Raw genomic sequence first — 12,486 nt, forward strand, 5'->3', positions numbered from 1 at the left:
AAGTTTTCTATGTTTGATTTAACTGAATTTCTGAAATCGTTAATACTTTTAAGGCAATAAGATATATCGTTAATTTTAGTTTGAAGTATATCAAATAATAAATCATATTTTACATAATTTCTTGAAAAAAATATAATAAAATTGAAAAATTTGCATCATTTAATATATTTAAATAGCCACAATATGTTATTAGAACATCATTATTCCAAACATCAGATTCTCCATAAATCATACTTTCAAAAAAATGACTAGACCCTTCAAATAATTGAAAACGGTTTGAACCAGCAGACCATTGTATTCCCATCTCGTTGGGGCTACTCGTGGTAATATTTTTTTGACATATTTATCAAATTCCGCTGTTCGCTTAGATAATGTACTAAAAAAACTGGCTAAATCAGATAAAGTTGCAAAAAAACCTTACATTCTTAAATTTTGCTGCAAGACTTTGATAATATAAGATTTAACTTATGGGCAAAGCAATGAATATAAAATGCTGAAGGATTGAAGTCTCTTATTTTCGCTTGTAGTCCATGTGAATCGCCTGACATAACAGCTGCGCCATCTTAACTTTGACCTATTAATTTTTTCATAATTTTTTTATCATTCAAGAATTTAATGACAAATTTTGATAAAGAATTAGCATCTCGATGCATAGTAACATCAAAGAATTCAATAAATCTTTCATACAATGTCCCGTTATTTAAAACATATAGAAGAACTATAGCTAGCTGAGATTTATTATTGATATCTGTTGTTTCATCTAATATTATTGAGATAAATTCCGCTTCTTCTAATTCATTTAATATTTTTTGGTGTAAGACATATGAAATGGAATTTACTAAATCATTTTGAATATCGCTTGATAGTCCAATAAAAACTGTACTATTTTCTAAATGATGTTTCAATAATAAATTTTCTTCCGCCAGCAAATAAATTAATTCAATATAATTTCCTCCATTTACTGAATTAGAAGATTTATCATCACCACGGAATGCGAGCCCCTGAATTCCAAGAAAACATATAGAGTTGATCAATATTTTCATTATTTCTCTATTTGATTTGACTTTCTAATTATGCTGTTCAATTGATATTTGTGAATCAAATCTATCATATTTTCAATACGATTTTGGTGAAATGTTTTTAATTGAATCATTGACTGCAAATGAACGGTTGACAAACATATTTTTCCTTTGGGGATAATAGTCATGACCAAGAATATAGAGAATTAGAAAATTCACATCCAGTGAGCCATTCATATTTTTCATATTTATCGATAGAAAAATTGCGGATGCAAGTTTTGATTTCTTTTTTTAAGTTTTGTAAAATTGGTTTTGGTCTTCCTTTTTCAATAATCAATTTTTTCGCATCAAAATTTCTAGAGCTAAATATTAATGTTAATAAATTTTCAATAATACGATTACAATTATTAAACATTAATTAAAGATTTTAAAAACGAAAAAATTTTTTATTTTAAAAAGTAAGAAAAAAAATATTATATGAAAAAAATTTTTCTTTTTATTTATTTAAAAAAAAATAAATATTTTTTTATTTGCTTCCCCAATGCTTATTTTTTTATGTTCAGGCCTAGCCCGGGTGTTTTTTAAAAAAAATTACGGGCCCGGCCCGGGTATATTTAAAAAAATTAAAATACGGTCCGGCTCAGGGGCCGGGCCTGCAGTCTGGGAAAAACATACCTATGAAATACAACATCTGAAAGTAGATTGAATAATTTGGATCTTTAGAATATTCATAGGCATTTAACGCCAAGCAAGGATAGATAATTAAAAAATTAGCTAAAACATACAAAATACAATTTTTCCTAAGAAATATTTTGTGTATTAATTTATATTTCCAACATTTAAATTTTTTTTACTTTATATATTTAAGAGGCTCAAAAAATTCAAATTTCAATTTTGGGTCATTTAAGTGATTCATATCGTGGGTTATATTCACTTTATATTTTATAATTCACATATATTATAGTTTTTCAATGCCGGTTTATATATATAATTTTTTTTAAGATTATGCTTAGTATTTTTAATTAACAATAATATTTCTTAAAAATTTTTATTATCCCCCCCCCTGCATACGCGCCTGGATTATTACATATAAATAATACTGTCAGCTTGCAATCAAATTCTATGTTGAAAATATAACAATATCACTCACTAAATATTAATTTAGCATTAACAGTTGAAGCTTAATTGACTTTTATTATTTAAATTATTATTTTAATTGAAAATTAATAATTTAATATTTTAGCCGAGTTCAAAATCACTAATCAACTATATTATTGATTTTTATATTTAATTATCAGGTCTCTTCCTAAAATTATTTTCAAGGTCCAAATCCAAATAAGTATAAGAGATTTATTTATAAAAAGTAAGTAGACATATAGTTTATAATCCTATATTATATTTAATTGTTTATAAAATATTAGGTAAAATGCCACTTTTACAGACGTATCTGACAGTTGTATAATATATTACAGTTAATATTTTTAAAATTTTAATAATAAATAAAAGCAACAATTTGATTACAAATATTTAACGCCATCTATTTATTTACAAGCGTATTATTATTCATCCCACAATGGATGTAATAAATTAGATATCTTTTCTTCTCTTTTTTACCTGTTTTTAGGAAGCTATTTTTCTTCTTCTTCGGAATATAGATTTGAGTAAAATTTTTAATACGAATATATTTTTAATATTATTACAAACTACTATTATTTTAAGATATAATATACCAACTAGAGATGGTGCGACAATAATATATAAAATCTTAATTGCTTTCATGATATCACTCTGGTTCTTATTTTGTAGTTACAAAATGTTTCATTTCTAATATGGCATTTTTGCCGTGTAAATAACTCAAGGCTTCAATATATTTGCATAATTTCTTCTAAAGGTTTTTAGTGTTTTTGTTTTATCAATTTATCTAACTAAAAAAATCATGATATGGGTTACCATCGTGAGTGTCATGGCTAAGACTGCAAATTAACCAGCATCAATTATTTGTGTGGCTATGTAATTTAAGATTATTACTAAATCTGCTGAGAGCATATTTTAGATAAACAATAATGGTCAACTGTGTAGTCGTTTATATATCATTAAAAATAGAAGAAAATCTTTTACAAATTTAATATCATACAATAATTTTCTCGATTACTTATCTAGCTTCCATCATGTCATCTAAGAGAAAGCTCTAACCACTATATAGTTTTAAGATTTGAATTGGTCGTTTATATTCTCTTCTTCAAGAATTGTTGCTTTGGTAAGGTCTATAAATTTTTTCTTATTAGTCCATTCTATAAAGCATTGTCTAAAATGGTAATAGAGTTATCATGACCTTTTGTCAATGTAAGTTGCTAATATTATATTATATTATGTAGTTTTCAAAAACCATTATCAATTGAGGCATATATATTATTTAATTAACCTTTTTTATCATTTATAATTCTTTAGACGCAAAATTTTTTTATACCAACAATCGAAATTTTATACTCTAATAAATAGATTTTGTATTAAAAAATATTATTTTTAGAAAATGTCTTGTATTATTTTAATGATTTATATGCTAGTTTATTTTGCGTGCAAAATATAATAAATGACATTCAGAATAATTATTTAGAATTAGTAAATTTTAAAAAAGTATTATATATTAATATAAAACCCGGCCGAATACCGGGCAAAACGGGCCGAAGACCCGCAAATTGGGGGGTATGGGAGCGAAGCCCCCCATCAAAATATTTTAGTTAAGCCCCCTGAGATTGTAAAGGCTAGCGACGCCCCTGAAATATAGCAAATTTATATTAGTTATTACATGCCCTTTTAGTATTTTTCCATAAAGAAAATCTTTAATTACGTAATGTCGTTTGTCATAGGCGTACCAGATTTTCCAAGGTGAAAGCACTATTAGATTATTTTTTTTTCTCCATAAATTTTATTGGTCCTGAAGCAGTGGCGTAGCTAGGAATTTTCTTTAGAGGGGGTCCATAAATATAAAAGCTGGGGTATTTCGCCCCCCAGACACCCTTTAACGGGCCTTCGGCCCCTTTGCCCGGCCTTCGGCCGGGTTTATCTTACAAATCATAATCATATCTTCGATAATATATAATAAATATATTTTTTAAATGCATCAATAATATGTTATTATAATTTAGTAGATTATTCTTAATGACTTTATAATAATACTATCCAGAATAATTTCAATAGTAATATAATATCCTTCCACAAACATCAAAACCAGAAAAATATAATACATATAAAATCACTTTTAAGTCTTTTGAACGTACAATCTAAAAAAAAATTTTGCTCTGGGAGGGGTCCAAATCCGAAAATCACCCCCGTAGCTACGCCACTGTCCTGAAGTGAAGTTTACATATTGAAGGTGAAGGCCTTTGGATTTGTTACATTTTTTAAATAATAGTTATGTGGTTAAACTTTTTTTTATATTAATATAATTTATTTCTGAAATTTTTTATAGCTTAAACTAATATTTATGAGAACAATAAAATTTCAAAGGGGAAGGGATTCCCGCCTTACCTCCGCATTTAATCGTGTTAACAGTTGTATAGTGGGTGAGTATTTTTTGATTTTTCTATACACGTGTTCTTCGTTATTTCCAAATGATTACTGATATACAGTTAGCGGTATTTGTGAATATCTTAGGAGTCACCTTGTTTTTATTAGTGGTTTTGTATCATTACATTGCAACAAATGTTAAAAAAATAGATTAAGTAATAAAATAAATGAAGTTTTATATTTTTTTCTTTTCAAGTGCAGAAAGTATGGGGGAAAATATCTGATATAATGTTGATTTGATTATGATGATATCATTATTTATACGTGGGAAACATCATAATACTTATTTAAATTGTATATTGGTAGATATAATATTTACGAAAATATAATAATTATGTTTTAAATATACTATTTCAACATTGATAGCAAGATGTGTATTAATTAACTAAAATATACTAATGATCTAAAGTTTAGGAATACAATTTTATTAAGTATTTATATATAGTTTTTTAGTATCATTGTATCCTTTTGAAGCACAATAATTTTTCAAAAACATAGTCTCCTAATTAATATTAAAAATGATTACTATGATTTTTCAAAAAGGCTAATAATTTTTTAAATATACTCTATGACTAAAAAATGTTATATAATATAATAGTCTATATTATAAAATATTGTTATGAATAGAATTTGATTTTTATATACTCTACCTTAGGCTTCTTTATTTATTTAATAATTTTGGTGTTAACAAAGCTTAATCAGTAATTCACACCATGTGTCATAAATTTAAGTTATAAATTGGGGATGTTAACTCAAATTTAGAATTTGAGTCATTTAATTTAACATTTAAGTTAAATATAAATTTATTTTACCATTATTTTATCAATCTAGAAATTGTAAGTCACACTGCAAAACCTTGTAAGCGACTATAATTAGAATTTTCCAGAGAAACAAAAAACAGAAATTTTAGGTTCAGCTAAATTTGAATTTTAAATTTATTTTTAATTCTAAAACAGCTTGGATTTAAAAAAAAAATTATTTATCTCTATCTATATTACAAATACTTACATCTATAAATTCTAATTGAATATTGACTTTTCATGCACAGAAGCAGAAAATTTAAAGAAAAAGATCTCACCTATTAAGTCAAATTTATTTTATTTAAATTCAAATGCAACAATTACAAAAACTTGCCTTTATACAGCAACATCTAATCCAACCTGTGAACCTGAGACTAAATATATATCGCATTTGTATTATAGAGTAGTTATGGAAGATAAAGTACCATGAAATTGGCTTTTAGTTGCTATAATTAATCATGCAATTAAAGCTATTTACTGCTCAATTTATATAGCTTTTGCTGGTTATAAAAAATTCAGTTTCAAAAGGGTGTACCAATTTTAAACATATGTATTCTGTTGTTGAAAAGTCAAATGCTCAATTGTGAGCTATGCACAACTTCTTTTTTCCAAATATATTACATTTTTATATTATTAGATTTAGTTTATTATAAAAATATTTCAGAGCTTTTATTTAATTCTTATCAATATTTTATTTTTTTGTTCTATAAATATTTTGTTAACTGATTTTTTTTCTCAGCCTTACATATAAATAAAAAATAAAAATATATATAAAACAATTAAGATTTAGTAAATATATTACAAGAAATAATCAGAATTATGATATAAAATTATACCTAATATAAAAAAAAATATGGGAAGATTATTTTAAATCATTTATTTATTACAGATAGGCTTGTTGTTAGTCATTAAATGAATGAAATAATATGAGTAATAATCACAAAAGTTTATAAATTAGGGAAGAATAATGCATTCAACTCAAAGGACGAGTAATTCTTTAAAAATGATTATATACATAAATATTTAAAAAATAAAAATTATTTTAAATTTTAATATAGTATCCCCTCAACTATGGGGCCTTTCTTAGAAATCTCGCATGGGGCCTTTAGTCTCCCAGTCCGCCCCTGCTTCCATCGTAGGTCTGATTTTTATTTGAAAAATTATTAATATTTATTCTGTAAACATACGGATCGTTTTAATTTTTAATACATACATTTACTCATCACATATACTTTTTAATAGTATAATATCTATAATTTAATACCATAATCATTTAAATATGATGATTAGTTGTAGTTTATATTTGTGGATCTAAAAGTATATAAAATATTTTTATTGATAAATCACTTTGTATAATAACATTATTAATCTATTTACATAATAAGTAATAAACAAATATATTATGAAATTTGAAGTAAATTTTTAAAAATTATGACGCCATTTTATCGGATCAGAGAATTTTATAGTATTGGCCGATAATTTAAAAATAAAAAATATCTGTACATCCCTAACCTCATGTATCCCAATCATGTTTTGTAATAATTTTAAGATTCAATCTTTTTCATGATGATAAAAGACCTATAAATTGGAGTTTGGTGCAGTCCAAAAGCTCAGCTCACATAAAAAAAAATACTATGGGCCCAAGCCAGCCAACTTGTACACAATATATTTTACGCTCTGGGTAAAAACAATCATGGGCCAAGCTAAAAAACCTGATTAAATTTTTTATGTCTTAAAAAAACGTGTTTGAAAAAAATGTTATTTACAAAGGTTTCTTAATGTGACTGATAAAATATTGTTTCTCCTACTCCCAGGAATCTGAATTCTAGTAATATTGGTTCTGGTTTAGATAAAAATAACAGTTTGAGGAGCAGTTTATAATCGATTTGGTTCTTCAATTGTTTTTTTAAAAAAAATAATTTTATCTTAAACAACTTGATCTACAAAATTGATTTTTTTACCACAAGCCCACCTGTGGCAATCTTATCTTAAGCTGTTGCTGCCCTTGGCTCAAATTTTTAAAAACATTCATAGGGAAGAAATCTCAAAATATATATTTTATTTTCGATTTTAATGTTATGCAGTAAATTTAAATATTCAGCAATAATATTGGTAAATTTAATTATGTTTATCTATTTTATTCTATTACATTACAAAATATGAAAATAAATGGCTATTTCCCATTTTCCCCCTCATTTTTTAATTGTCTTGCGATACTCAATCATGCAAAAAACAAAACATAAGACCATATGCCGGGCCCTACATTTTTTGATGATATTATTTCTGGGCCGGGTTAGGCTGATGGACTGGCCCTACACTCTGAAACAACTAACCAGGGTTTTTTTGATTTAAATCTGACTCATTTTATCCGATTTTTTAAAAGTGAAAATTTATATACAAAATATTAGAATTAGATTATTATAAAAATTCGCAAAAATCAGTGTTCTTACATAATGAATGATATTATCTTAGATTTTCTAGAAATATATTTTGAACATGTTTTTATTTCATATTGAAAAACAAGCTTATTTCTTCTTTTTAGATAGTTTTGAAAGTTTGCGAATTTTTGATATTATATATAGAGGCATATATATAATTTACTTGAATTTTGAGTTTACCTGATTAATTTTATAATAAATTCATTTTATGGGCAAAATGTTTTTTATTCATTAATAGCAGATTATAAAAAAAATAAGGTTAAAAATTCTTTTAATGAGATAAATGAAAAGAAATAAGAATCTAGCTTTTAATCTTTAATTACAAAACCTTATCTCACAGGAAAAGTGGAAGTCTAAGGTCAATCAAAAATAAGAAAGCAAAATTCAACCAAGCTGAATTCGAGTTGGTCATATTTAGACAAACATTTCTTCGAACTAGGTCAAATTCTGATCTTAATTTTTTTAAATATTTCAGCCAGGTCTCGCACATCGACTTCAAATTATTCTGTTTTAATGGCATTTATATTAGTATACTGTTTCATAAATATAGTTATTTTTTTTATTGACCTTCAACGCTTATAATTTTTCCGCTTTTGTTCGATACCTTATATCAAGGCTAATAAAAATATAAATTAGGATCGGATTATATCCAAAATAAAACATAAGATTGGAACGAGTAGACAAAAATTTCGGAATGGGCAAGATCTGACTAAATATAACACTTTTTAAAACTCATTTTATTTACTTTATCCTTACTTGTTTTTTTAATTTAGATAAAAGTGAATTCTGCTTCCTAGCTAGTAATACTTAATTTTTTTTCTTCTAAATACCCAAAATATTACCAACATGTCATTAATTTCCTTCGTGCCAATTTATCTAAAAGAAGCAGGAAGTATCAGCCTCCTTTTACTTGTGATAATCTTTATTAGTAAAACATCCTTCATCTACACTTCAATATTTGTGAGATCAGGCGCGTATGAAACGGAAAGCCAAAAAATGCAGATGCCGGATATATTTTTCAAAAATATTAATGTTTATATTTGTTAATATTTATTCCTATCTCATATTAAATATTTAATTACATTTATTAATCAAAGTTATTTTATCAATTAATTTCGATTTCAAGTTTTCCGGCGTGATATTTACTTATTATTTTCAAATTTTTAGTGGCGTAATATTTATTTCTGAAACTCCTTGTCCAACAGGGAGAAAGAAATTGCAAGCTTGTCCAACAAGATAGTCTTCGCCATCAAGCAATAACAGCTTTTATGGAGTTAGAAGAGACGATTATTTGCTATTACTGAAATATCACAATGGTCTGAAAGAAATATTTCCTCAGAATCAAGAAAATTATTGGATTCAATGCTTATTCCAAATTTTTTTTTGAATGTATTATTTAATTATACAACTATATGTAATACTTTTCAAAAACATGACATTGACTTGATTAAGAAGATGAAAATAGCGAAGAGCATTTTATTAGAACTCAAGGAAATTAAGGCTAATGTTGATGAATTCATATTTTATATGTTATTGTTGAGTCAAAAGCAGAGATATATGTATTTAATATTTGATTCCTTCGACTTGCAGCAAGGCAAGCTCACCGTTAAAACATTAATATAGGATGAGTAGAAGAGTATTATAAAACAAATGTCTCCTCTCTTAGATACATTTATAACCCAAATAAATGAATGGTTTTTAATTCATCATGCAGCACTTATCTGCAGATATTACTTCCACAAAAGCTTTACCAACCTGTTTCAGATGGTGATAGAAAAAAAATATTTGTTAGATTTTTATCATGAAGATGAAGTATCTTATGATGCCTTATTAGCTGAATAACTATATTTATAAAATTAACTATGGTCGATATAGTCCCAAAAAATACTATGGATGCTTTGCATTTCAAACACATTTAAATTATATTCCCAATGTTTTAAAAGGGTTTATATATATTAGTAACTCTTCCCATTAGTAAACTAATGAGAGAACATTCTCATTTTTAAGAATAACAGCCCTGCAGAGATACCATTTGCAGGTTATGGCCCGGATTTTTTTAAAATAATTTTTACGGCCCGGTTCGGGTTTTTAAAAAAAAAATTCAGGTCCTCCCCTCCTTTTTTTAAATAAAATTTTCAGGCCCGGCCTGGATTTTTTAAAAATAAATTTGATTTTTATAGCTAATAATAACGAATTCAAATATAGGCTGTTTTAAAATATACAACCCGGCCCTTTTAAAAAAAATTTCAGGCTTCGCCCGGGTGTTTTTTTTAAAAAATTTTCAGGCCTCGCCCGGGTGTTTTTAAAAAAAAATTCAGGCCCGTCCCGGGTATATTAAAAAATTAAAATACGGTCCGGCCCGGGGGCCGGGTCTACAGGTCTCTGGAAACATACCAAGAAGTACAACTTCTGAAAGTAGATTGAAAGGTTTGAATATTCATAGGCGTTTGACTACAAGCAAGGATGAGATAATTGAAAAATTAGCTCAATCCCAACGAAGATTGGATTTTACATGTAAATATATAACATACAAAATACAATTATTCCTAAGAAACTTTTTGTGTAATAATTTATATTTCCAACATTTAAATTTTTTATGTATATAAATTTTAAAGGCTCAAAAAATTCAAATTTCTATTTTGGGTCATTTAAGTGATTCATATAGTGGTTATATTCACTTTATAGTTTATAATTCACATTTATTTTATAGTTTTTCTATATCTCCAGTTATATCCGTTTAATATTTTTTAATTCACGTTTATTTTATAGTTTTTTATATGATGACGGTTTATACATATAAAATTTTATAATTAACATAAATTTAAAATTGTGTATTAGAAATAGTATTAGTTCTAATAAATTTATGCTTGATATTTTTAAAAAACAATATTTCTTTAAAAAATTTATTATCCCCCCCCCCCAGACCAAATTCCTGCGTACGCGCCTGTGTGAGATCCCTAAATGATAATTCCATGTCAGGCGCATACCCAGTAATTTGATTTAGGTGGGAGGGGCAATATTTTTAAATAAGTTTTTTTAAACATTTTTAAAAGTTATGTGCATTTATTAGAACTGACAAAAAATTGACAATAACTAATTATAAGAAAAAAATCCTATACCATTACAAAAGCCATACATGGCAGCTCTTAGTTTTTAATACTAACTTGGTAACAGAATATTGAAATTTATAAGGTTTAATATGTAATATTAATTTTATAACAGCAGCTAAAATTATTCTAAATTTGATTTTTAAAAAAAAGTTTTATAATCACCACATATTTTCAGCTGATTTTCTAAAAGTATATATAGAAATTTTTTGAAATTCAAATACCAAAATTAGTGTAGACATGTTATATATCCTTATTATAAAACAATAGCAAATTTTTTATAAATTATAATCCATTACTTGAGATCATAAATATTTTTATTATTAAGTACCCACAAAATATTTAAGCATATTTTTCAAATCTTAACTTCTTTTTATTGTGCAAGTTTTGTTTGAGTTAATAATAGGATAGAAATATGCTTGTACCCAGAGTTGGGCAGTACCGCGAATACTTGTATTTAAGATACAAGATCCTTTTGTATCTTGTACTCAGTATCTTTTTGACATTTCTAATAAGATACTAGTATCTGTATCTAAGATTCTTTATTCTAAAAAGAATCTTGTATTTTTTTTATTTTTATATTCTTGACAAAAGATACAGATTCTTTTTAATATTCATGTTTAAAATTTTACATATCACAGTATATAATTTATTTTCTTCGGGAATCTTGAATTAATTTCTTTATTTTTTTCCACCATATTTTAATATATTGACAGCCAAAATTATTTGGGAAATTTACAAATCATATTAAGGTAGAAAGATAAAAAATAACAACACCAAAACGAAATATGTATAGATTATATTTTATATATAAATGTAACTCGATAGAATATCATTATAAATTTTATGTAATATTTTTAATTTTAGGATATTTAACACTCATGGTAGTGAAATTTAAATTATAGAAATAAGTTCCCCTGAATCATATAATCTTAAAATTTTATATGGCTTTTAAATATAAGTTAAAAAAGACAATTTACAGGCTAAATGTAAAACCTGTATAATCAAAAAAATAATAAAGGGTTAAACACAAATTTTGTTAAACATATTATGGTATATTATTTATGTGTAGTTAAAAGGGGTATAGGTTATCTTAAAAAATTCAAGTTTACAATATTGTCTACCTTTAAAAGCTGCCCAAGATGGTATGGGTAAAAGATTTAAAGAAAATATTTTCCTATGATTTGAATATAATGTGGCTTTTTTGACATCAATATCACATCCATATTTTAAGAACTTATGGATAGAGTTAGATAATAAAAAAAAAATTTCAAAATATATTAATAAAAGAAGTCCTAATTGTAGTACCAGAGTAAATAATAAAGTTCAAACTATAAAACCAATGATTAACATCTAATAAAGAAAATTATAATTATTTTTCTTTTGGTGAAACAAATGGTGCTGAGTTCATTAATACAAATAACAATGGCTGGAGATTTTAAATTATATTAAGTCGAAATATATTATAAATGCTTAATTTTTATCCTTCTATTAAGGAAATTTTTTATACATATAATACTGCAATACATTCATCAGCTCTAGTTGAAAGGTTATT

The sequence above is a fragment of the Gordionus sp. m RMFG-2023 genome, chromosome 2 (genome assembly GCF_954871325.1).
Source record: "Gordionus sp. m RMFG-2023 chromosome 2, tfGorSpeb1-WG-v2, whole genome shotgun sequence".
Lineage (NCBI taxonomy): Eukaryota > Metazoa > Nematomorpha > Gordioida > Chordodea > Parachordodidae > Gordionus > Gordionus sp. m RMFG-2023.